General features: G+C 41.1%; 1 long non-coding RNA gene across 1 annotated transcript; it reads right to left on the reverse strand.

Moving 5' to 3' along the window:
* Positions 1-9,112: 9,112 nt before the first annotated feature.
* Positions 9,113-10,643, reverse strand: LOC148147517 (uncharacterized). The gene is made up of 2 exons (XR_015759644.1): positions 10,564-10,643; positions 9,113-9,460 (listed from the first exon to the last, which is right to left on the reverse strand). It is a non-coding gene; the product is annotated as an uncharacterized LOC148147517 (long non-coding RNA).
* Positions 10,644-11,496: the final 853 nt, after the last annotated feature.

Genomic DNA, 11,496 nt, shown 5'->3' on the forward strand with positions numbered 1-11,496 from the left:
CATTGTTTAATAACTCAAATTATAAAAACACAATATTTTTGAATACGAGTAGTAGGTTTAAACATATGCTATTTTTTTAATTTCCCCCTTCTCTTGGCATGTTCTAACAAGTTATTATGAGTACAATACAAAATATTTCTTCAGTTTTCCAATGAAAGGTCACACCCAAAAACTTGACCTTTGCTTTTACATGGGTGTGTTTTTATGATGGGAAAATGTGCATTGCATACAAACACAAACTCCATTTGTTTAATATATTCAGTAGCTTGTTTGGACATTCTTAACGGTGGTGATGGGTTTCTGCTCAACCCATGACAGGCTGACCAAACAAAATGAATTTTGTGTTGGCATTCATATACAAATTTCAGTTAGCATTAACATCTTACTATTAAGGTATCAAGAATAGGCTCCAAATAGTGAGAGCTTTATATCATTTTAACAAATTAAACAGACAAAAGAAAAATTGTGCTTCTTACATTTCGATTTTTTAAAATCCCACAGTACTAGTTAGACAGGCTATTGTGCAAACACCTTCATGATATACAATATTCCAATTTCAATGGTGATGTGTAACATACAACATACTAAAATGTTTAAACTTGACTGGTGACATCTGTATTGAGAAAACCTGCTATATTAATAAGGAGATAATACTTCGTACAGTCAGGAGGAAGTAACTAGTTTTTCTACAACAAGACAGGAGTTTGTCATATCAAACTGATCTGATTAATTTTCTTTGTGACTAACAGTACCTTTATGCTTTTAAAAATAAATCAGTAATGTTTATCTTGTTGGAATATGGAGATCAAATGCAGAAACACACTGTAAAGATCAATATAATTCATGAAAACAGTCTGGAAACCATACACATATGTTCCATTTTGGATGGATAATGTCGAGATAAACAGATACAGTTACATCTGTGACCCTTCACCTTCCAAATACTCTTCATAGCAAAACAAAGATGAATTACTCCCCATTGTGTGGCTAACAATGGCTGTTGACTTATAAACTGTGTTTCAAACACATTTGATATCACCATCAAATTGCATAGCTATCTGAACTTAATTCAACTTCAATTGCATTAAAGAATAATTGAAATGTGATATATGAAGCATAATCTTAGTTATAAATGTTTTAGTTGTTCATTGTATTTGGAAATGAAGATCAAATGGGAACTTTGTATCAAAAAAGAAAAGATGCTTTGCTCCATTGATTTAAATGAGTGTAACTTATTTGAATTTGGAGCTTTACAGATGGGAATATATCCTCCTTTTTATTTGGATTCTTGAATATACTTGTCTTTTTTAAAAATCATTCCACAACCCTGTCCATTCCATCTCTATGATCTCCTCCATCCCCACAACCCTTTCAGATGTGTCCTTCTAATTCTGGCATCTTACGCATTCCCAAATCCAATTGCTTCACCATTGGAGGCACTTGTCTCAGTCCCAAGTTGTGAAGTTCCCTCCTTATACATCTTCACTTGTCTACCTCACTTTAACACTCCTCCTTAAAACCTTCCTAAAATTGTTGATCATCTAATATAATTAATCACAGATTTTCATTGAATTTTAGTTACACCATCAGCCACATTGGGAGTCAAGCTAATGTCCCCAGAACTTGAGCCTGAGTTTCTGGAATTATTACTCCAAAAACACTTCTTGTTATATAATGTCCCCTGTGAAGTGACATGGAACATTTCATTGTTTTAAAGGTAGTATATGAAGATAAACTTTTAAAAATTGCTTTATAGATGTACACATGAGAATATATATAGTTATTCAATATATAAAGAAGGAAAATGCAAAGCTATTCAGCTTGAAATTTGTACTTGATTATATATTTTGTATTTTTAAATAACGAGAATAAACATTATAATGATAGGGAAAAACATGTGGAGGAATAGAGATAGGTGGGGGTGGGGATTGGGAGGTTGTTGTTTGGGTAGTGATAATGTTTTTGGAATAATAATTCCAGGAACTCAGGCTCAAGTTCTGGGGGCATTAATTTGACTTCCAACATGGCTGATGGTGTAATTAAAATTCAATAAAATTATGTGATTAATCGCGACTGCATAACCATTGTTGATTTGTTACAGAGTCATGGAGTCATACAGTGTGGAAACAGACCCTTTGGTCCAACTCATCCATGCCAACCATGTTTCCGAAACGAAACTAGTCCCATTTGCCTTCATTTGGCCAATATTCCTCTAAACCTTTCCTCTGCATGTACCTGTTAAAATTTCTAGTCAATGTAGTCATATTACTCACCTCTACCACTTCCTCTGCCACTCAAATCCCTTTTAAATCTTTTCCTTTGCACCTTAAACTTATACCCTCAGGTTCACTAATGCCTCTTAGGAAATGAAATCTCCCACCCTTGCTTAGTCTGGCTACAAAGGCCACACAAATATTGCTGACTCTTAACAGTCCACTGAAATAGCCTGACAAACAACTCAGTTCAAGGCCAATTAAGGATGGACAATAAATGCTGGCCGAACCATCATTATCCCAAAATTCGAGCTTAAAAAAAAGATTAGTCAGGAAGTGAATATTTATGAACCTTATATGGACACAAAAGTAAGAAAATAGCAGATGGAATTTACACAGAACAAATGGTGAGACTGTGGTAAGGAAAATTCTGGATTAGTGGTGCTGGAAGAGCACAGCAGTTCAGGCAGCATCCAAAGAGCAGTAAATCGATGTTTCGGGCAAAAGCCCTTCATTGTTTTTACCCTGTGGTAAGGAAAAGGCAGGCCTAGGTTTAACTGCACACCATGTGGGCATGGTAGTGTCTGTGGGATGTTGGACGGAAGCAATGATAAATTAGATTACTTACAGTGTGGAAACAAGCCCTTTGGCCCAACAAGTCCACACTGACCCTCCAAAGAGCAACCCACCCAGACTCATTCCCCTACATTTACCCCTTCATCTAAAACTACGGACAATTTAGCATGGCCAATTCACCTGACCTGCACATGTTTGGACTGTGGGAGGAAATCGGAGCACCCGGAGGAAACCCACGCAGACATGGGAGAATGTGCAAACTCCACACAGTCAGTCGCCTGAGGTGGGAGTTGAACCCCGGTCTCTGGCGCCGTGAGGCAGCAGTGCTAACCTGATAATATGTGAAAATAGGGCAGAGTGCACATATTTGAATTAAATTGAACCAGTTATTAATGAGGTGCTAACAGCCTCAAATGACATCAGTGGCTTTGTCATTGCATCTACTGATGATTCATAACAACCAACTGTTTCAGAAAGTCAGCCCTAATCAATATACAAATCAGATTCTAGAATACCAAATGCCATCTTAGATTGGGATTGGCATTATACCTATCAAAAGGGAAAATGGATATGGTTGCTGGAGACTATTCATCTCATTTCCAGGACATTGCGGAAGTCAATGATATTATTAAGATGGACAGGATTCAGAAGAGGTTTTCCAAGATGATGCTGGTTATAAGGAGAGGCTGGAGAGGCTGGGAGATGTTTCGTTGCAGCATTAGAGGTTGACAGGTGGCCTTAGAGAGGTTTATAAAATCATATGGGTTACAGATAGGGTTAATGGTAGTTATCTTTCCCTAAAATTAGGGATTTCAAGACTGGGAGGCATATTTTTAAGGTAAGGGAAGAAAGATTTTGAAAAAGACATGAGGGGCAATTTTTAACAAACTAATTCATGTGTGGAATGAACCTCCAGAGGGAGAGGTGGATGCGGGTTTGCAAGACATTTAGATAAGTACAGAAGTAAGAAATGTTTAGAGGGATATGGCCCAAGTACAGGTCAGTGGGACCAGTTTAGTTTGGGATTATGGTCGGCATCAACTGGTGGGACCAAAGGGTCTGTGTCTCTGCTGTATGACTCCATGACTCTATGAGGTTATCTTATATAGACCAACCATGTTCAACTGCTTCTTCCACACTTTTGGGGTTCTGTGACCTATGAATTCAACAGATTAATAACTCTCCCACGTGTGTTGCTTCCCTGGTGCCAGGATCAAGGATTTCTCAGAGAGGGTGCAGAATGTTCTCATGGGGGAGAGGGGCCAGCAAGAGGTCATTGTCCACATTGGAACCAATGACATAGGAAGGGAAAATGTTAAGATTATGAAAGGAGATTACAGAGAGTTAGGCAGGAATTTAAAAAGGAGGTCCTCAAGTGGAGTAATATCTGGATTACTCTCGGTGCTACGAGCTAGTGAGGGCAGCAATAGGAGGATAGAGCAGATGAATACATGGCTGAGGAGCTGGTGTATGGGAGAAGGATTCACATTTTTGGATCATTGGAATCTCTTTTGGGGTAGAAGTGACCTGTACAAGAAGGACGGATTGCAACTAAATTGGGAGGGGACTAATATACTGGTAGGGAAATTTGCTAGAGCTGCTCAGGAGGATTTAAACTAGTAAGGTGGGGGGGACCTAGGGAAATAGTGAGGAAAGAAATCAATCTGAGACTGGTACAGTTGAGAAAAGAAGTGAGTCAAACAGTCAGGGCTGGCAGGGACAAGGTAGGACTAATAAATTAAACTGCATTTATTTCAGTGCAAGGGGCCTAACAGGGAAGGTAGATGAACTCAGGGCATGGTTAGGAACATGGGACTGGGATATCATAGTAATTACAGAAACATGGCTCAGGGGTGGGCAGGACTGGCAGCTTAATGTCCCAGGAGACAAATGCCACAGGAAGGATAGAAAAGGAGGCAAGAGAGGAGGGGGAGTGACATTTTTGATAAGGGATAGCATTACAGCTGTACTGAGGGAGGATATTCCTGGAAATACATACAGGGAAGTTATTTGGGTGGAACTGAGAAATAAGAAAGGGATGATAATTTTATTGGAATTGTATTATAGACTCCCTAAAAGTCAGAGGGAAATTGAGAAACAAACTTGTAAGGAGATCTCAGCTATCTGTAAGAATGATAGGGTAGTTATGGTAGGGGATTTTAACTTTCCAACATAGACTGGAACTGCCATAATTTTAAGGGTTTAGATGGAGAGGAATTTGTTAAGTGCTGACAAGACAATTTTCTGATTCAGTGTGTGGATGTACCTACTAGAGAAGGTGCAAAACTTGACCTACTCTTGGGAAATAAGGCAGGGCAGGTGACTGAGGTGTCAGTGGGAGCACTTCGGGGCCAGCGACCATAATTCCATTAGATTTAAAATAGTGATGGTAAAGGATAGACCAGATCTAAAAGTTGAAGTTCTAAATTGGAGAAAGGCCAATTTTGACAGTATTAGGTAAGAACTTTCAAAAGCTCATTGGGGGCAGATTTTCATAGGTAAAGGGACGGCTGGAAAATGGGAAGCCTTCAGAAATGAGATAACGAGAATCCAGAGAAAGTATATTCATGTTAGGGTGAAAGGAAAGACTGGTAGATATAGGGAATGCTGGATGACTAAAGAAATTGAGGATTTGGTTAAGAAAAAGAAGGAAGCATATGTCACGTATAGACAGGATAGATCGAGTGAATCCTTATAAGAGTATAAAGGAAGTAGGAGTATACTTAAGAGGGAAATCAGGAGGGCAAAACGGGGACATGAGATAGCTTTGGCAAATAGAATTAAGGAGAATCCAAAGAGTATTTACAAATACACTAAGGATAAAAGGGTGACTAGGGAGGGAATAGGGCCCCTCAAACATCAGCAAGGCAGCCTTTGTATGGAGCCGCAGAAAATTGGAAAGATACTAAATGAGTATTTTGCATCAGTATTTACTGTGGAAAAGGATATGGAAGATATAGACTGTAGGGAAATAGATGGTGACATCTTGCAAAATGTCCATATTACAGAGGAGGAAGTGCTGGATGTCTTGAAATGCATAAAAGTGAATAACTCCCCAGGAGCTGATCAGATGTACCCTCGAACTCTGTGGGAAGCTAAAGGAGTGATTGCTGGGCCTCTCGCTGAGATATTTGTATCATCGATAGTCACAGGTGAGGTGCCGGAAGACTGGAGGTTGGCTAACGTGGTGCCACTGTTTAAGAAGGGTGGTAAGGACACGCCAGGGAACTATAGATCAGTGAGCCTGATGTCGGTGGTGGGCAAGTTGTTGGAGGGACTCCTGAGGGACAGGATGTACATATATTTGGAAAGGCAAGGACTGATTAGAGATAGACAACATGGTTTTGTGCGTGGGAAATCATGTCTCATAAACCTGATTGAGTTTTTTTGAGGAAGTAACAAAGAAGATTGATGAGGGCAGAGTGGTAGATGTGATCTCTATGGATTTCAGTAAGGCAAACGACAAGGTTACCCATGGGAGACTGATTAGCAAGGTTGGATCTCATGGAATACAGGGAGAACTGGCTCAAAGGTAGAAAACAGAGGGTAGTGGTGGAGGGTTGTTTTTCTGACTGGAGGCCTGTGACCCGTGGAGTGCCACAAGGATCGGTGCTGGGTCCTCTACTTGTTGTCATTTACATAAATGATTTGGATGCGAACATAAGAGGTACAGTTAGTAAGTTTGCAGATGACACCAAAATTGGAAGTGTTGTGGACAGCGAAGAGGGTTACCTCAGATTACCTCAGGATCTGGACTAGATGGGCCAATGGGCTGAGAAGTGGTAGATGAAGTTTAATTCAGATAAATGTGAGATGCTGCATTTCGGGAAAGCAAATCTTAGCAGGACTTTTACACTTAATGGTAAGGTCCTAGGGAGTGTTGCTGAACAAAGAGACCTTGGAGTGCAGGTTCATAGTTCCTTGAAAGTGGAGTCGCAGATAGATAGGATAGTGAAGAAGGCGTTTGGTATGCTTTCCTTTATTGGTCAGAGTATTGAGTACAGGAGTTGGGAGGTCATGTTGCGGCTGTAGAGGAGATTGGTTGTGCCACTGTTGGAATATTGTGTGCAATTCTGGTCTCCTTCCTATCAGAAAAATGTTGTGAAATTTGAAAGAATTCAGAAAAGATTCACAAGGATGTTGCCAGGCTTGGAGGATCTGAGCTATAGGGAGAGGCTGAACAGGCTGGGGCTGTTTCCCTGGAATGTTGAAGGCTGAGGGGTGACCTTATAGAGGTTTACAAAATTATGAGGGGCAAAATCTTTTCCCTGGGACCAGGGAGTCCAGAACTAGAGGGCATAGGTTTAAGGTGAGAGAGGAAAGGTATAAAAGAGACCTACAGGGCAACTTTTTCACACAAAGTTTGGTACATGTATGGAATGAGCTGCCAGAGAAAGTGGTGGAGGCTGGTACAATTGCAACATTTAAGAGGATGGGTATATGAATAGGAAAGGTTTGGAGGGATATGGGCCAGGTGCTGGCAGGTGGGACTAGATTGGGTTGGAATATCTGGTCGGCATGGACGGATTGGACTGCAGGGTCTGTTTCCATGCTGTACATCTCTATGACTCTATGACTCTAAGCCTATTCATCAACTACAATACACAAATCAGGCATGAGTATATAGGTAGGTGGATTAGCCAGGGTAAATGCCATGTAATGGGTATTGGATCAGGGACTGGGTCTGTATGGGATGCTCTTCAGAGGGCGAGGGAAAACCCGATGGACCAAATGGCCTCTTTTGCACTGATGATCTCATGGAACTTGCAAGTAAATTGGTTGTGCCTCTGGACAGTCTATTTTAAATTGTGATCTGTTCTTTTTCAGAGTAGGTGTTATAACACTTAAGTTCCTTTCTTTTATAATTATATCTCTCTCTGTGATGCTTTTAAGCTTCTAACAGAGGTAAAGTTTGAACTTGGGGAATTGTTACAACAGTGATGTTATTATTCCATTCTGTGGGTTTTCATGATGTTATCACATTTATGTGGCAGTCTCTCCCGGCTGGTACTACTTTCTGTAACACACAGACAAGCTTGGTATGTTAGTTCTTCCTACTTGTGGTTTTAATCACATGACAACCAGCTATTGACACACAAGTTTGAATGAGGAATATTCAATCTCCCATTGTTAATGCCATCGAGATATCTTTATGACAGGAGAGTGCCAGGTTCAAAACATCTAAAAGAAATTAAATTGTTTTAAGAACTATATTTTACATAATTTTAAAAATGGGCTTTGCTGACTAAAATGGCTGTTGCAGATCATACAGTGCAAGTTGACCACAATTCTGGAATGTTAGAAGGACAGACCTTAGACACCATCCTTCTGGAATTGCACGCCCTTCATTGTGTGGCCATTTAAGTCAACAGATACAAAAGAACAGTTGAAAGATCGTCTGCCCTACTGGAACAATTGGCAAATAGAACTTTTAAAACTCATTGTGCCTGCAAAAGCATTAATAGCCCGCTGTTCATCTCACATAATCGACAATTGTTTTTGACCAGAAGATTAGAAATTTACCTTATTAGTTGAACTAACTCATGCAGATACCATGTCACATGACCAACTCCTCTGGGTTAAATGTCTAATTTTACGTTCTGGAGCCTCTTTCTTCAGTCTGCTGTTAACATTGAGTTTGGACTAATAGCTAAGTCCAGGTAACCTTTCTTGAAACCTGATTCCCTGGAAAACAAATCTTTGTATTCATCTACAAAGCGGATCAATTATCTGTTTGTAAACATCATTCTGCTGCATCATCACTAACTTTGAAGAAATGAGTGGATATATGTGTATTGGGAAAGGATGGACAGGCTGGGTTTTTTTTCTCTTGAACAGGCTGAGTTGTGACATATTTAAAATTATGAGTGACCTTAATAAAGAGAACATTTTTGTTTGCGGGGATTGGATTAGAGGTCATTGGATTTCTTGGTAACTATCTTATATCAATGACAAAGAAGTTTCTTCTGAATTCCATTAGTGTGTTGGAAATGTGGAACTTGCTCCACAAGTGAATAGATCCATTTAAGGGTATATTTGACAAATATGTGGTAAAAGGGAAAATAAAAGATAATTACAATGATAAATTTAGTTGGGGAAAGATGGGAGGAGTCTTGACTGGAACATAAACCCAGCATGGACAAACTGGATCAAATGCTCTGTTTCCATGTCCTATAAGTAATTCTCTCCTTATGCCCTCTGGCTCAATTTTACCACACTTCCGCCCTCTCAATCTCTCTCCAATGGGCTGATCAAATTTCAAATTATCATGTCACAAAGGATCAGCAGAGTGAAATAGACACAACACACTGTCAAACAGCTACAACATGCTGTGAATTATTTTTATTTATTGTTTGATTGGCATGTGTACTTTGTTGCAGAGCACAGTGAAAAGTGTTGTAGTGTTGTCATGCTCCAGCGCCTAATACAGAACCCCTCAGGCATTCAAATACAAGCTTTGACAGGTGATATCATTATAGCCAAAGAAAAACTTCATGAACCTTGATATTGATCCTCAACAAACAGAGAACTCTCAAAGACTGGAAGCATTGCTTCAATGCAGTGCAACCTTGAGCATACAACACATGATATGCCTTCAGTACACTGCAATATAAAGGGCAATCCACTTCATTATAAATTCTTAATGAATTATAGTCGCACAGAATAGGTTCCTAAAAGTAGAAAGAGAGATGGTATCAGTTTACATACCCAACCCTTAAGATATAGTATAAAACAAAGCTCCTGTGTTTTATTAAGTTGTGATACAAGATTATACTGTCTGTTGTCAAAACCCCTTCTAAGCAAGAATTTGTTTTTTTGGAAAATGCAGTTTGATTCTTCCCGATCAATCTGAAAATTCTTATCAACATTAAATAATTGTAATTTTAACTTTTATCTCAATACGCCCTCTCCTGTTCACAGTAGTACCTTGGGATTTGCCACGGCTGTTGTTTCTACATATTGGTCTGATTTAGTGATAGAAACAATGGGCCAGATATTCCAACGCCAGATAATTATCTGGACAAGATTGCAATGTCCTGATGCTTGGCTAAACCGTGTTATCCCACATTCAATTATCCGAACAAAATACTCCCCACCCGATGTGTTTGGATAATCGAGCTTCCCCTGTAATCATTGGAACAACACCTATATTTGTACATTGGATCCTGTTGCTGACTCAATGGCAATTTCCCTGGAAATTGAAGATTCCCACGTGCAATGCCCCTACTCTGGAACTTTCCAAAAAGAAAGAACTGCTAATATCAGAGAATTCATAAGGTTCCCTTTACATCAAATTCATAGTTACCCCAAAAAAGTTTGAAAATGAAAAGCATAAATTAATTCCTAAATACCTATTACGTTGATCGTCTAACACAAGCCAAACTATCCTGCCCCCTGAACCCCGTGGGGTCCTGACAACATCCTTCCCCAGTCAGATTCCTCCCCAAACCCAACATGATTCCACTTCTCCACCCTCAACCCTATTCCCCCATCCCCAGGATCTGACACTATCTTCCCATCACTGGCTTGAGGCTTTTGGATTCAATGTCCCTCCCCCACCAGCTATTCCCCTCACTTGCTGTTCCTGAAATCTCACCAGCCTGGCAACCTACTCACCTGGCACTCTACTTACCCTGTACCCTAGCATCCTACCCACCTGACACCCTTAGTATTTAACCAACTGCCACTCTAATCCCACACTAAACTTATATTCATACATTTTCACTGCAGCTGAGTGGCTGTGCTGCTGGACATTTGAACCGCAGAATGTTACCTGACTGCCGTAAGACAGGGCTGAAAAATGTGTTGCTGGAAAATTGCAGCAGGTCAGGCAGCATCAAAGGAGCAGGAGAATCGACGTTTTGGGCATAAGCCCTTCTTCAGGAATGAGAAGGGTGTGCAAAGCAGGCCAAGATAAAAGGTAGGGAGGAGGGACTTGGGGGAGGGGTGTTGGGAATGTGATAGGTGGAAGGAGGTTAAAGTGAGGGTGATAGGCCGGAGAGAGGGTGGGGACGGAGAGGTCGGGAAGAAGATTGCAGGTCAAGAAGGCGGTTCTGAGTCCGAGGGTTGGGACTGAGATAAGGTGGGGGGAGGGAAAATGAGGAAGCTGGAGAAATCTGCATTCATCCCTTGTGGTTGGCGGGTTCCTAGGCGGAAGATACGGCTCTCTTCCTCCAAGCATCGTGTTGCCATGGTCTGGCGATGGAGGAGGCCAAGGACCTGCATGTCCTTGGCGGAGTGGGAGGGGGAGTTAAAGTGTTCAGCCACGGGGTGGTTGGGTTGGTTGGTCCGGGTGTCCCAGAGGTGTTCTCTGAAACGTTCCGCAAGTAGGCGGCCTGTCTCCCCAATGTATAGGAGGCCACATCGGGTGCAGCGGATGCAGTAAATGATGTGTGTGGAGGTGCAGGTGAATTTCTGACTGATATGGAAGGATCCCTTGGGGCCTTGGAGGGAAGTGAGGGGGGAGGTGTGGGCGCAAGTTTTGCATTTCTTGCGGTTGCGGGGGAAAGTGCTGGGAGGGAAGGTTGGGTTGGTAGGGGGTGTGGACCTGATGAGGGAGTTGCTGAGGGAGTGGTCTTTCTGGAACGCTGATAGGGGAGGGGAGGGAAATATATTCTTGATGGTGGGGTCTGTTTGGAGGTGGCGGAAATGATGAAGGATGATACAATGTATCTGGAGGTTAGTGAGGTGGTAGGTGAGGACCAGT

The sequence above is a fragment of the Chiloscyllium plagiosum genome, unplaced genomic scaffold (assembly GCF_037043375.1).
Source record: "Chiloscyllium plagiosum isolate Xiang-an unplaced genomic scaffold, Cpla_swu_hap1 HiC_scaffold_16, whole genome shotgun sequence".
NCBI lineage: Eukaryota > Metazoa > Chordata > Chondrichthyes > Orectolobiformes > Hemiscylliidae > Chiloscyllium > Chiloscyllium plagiosum.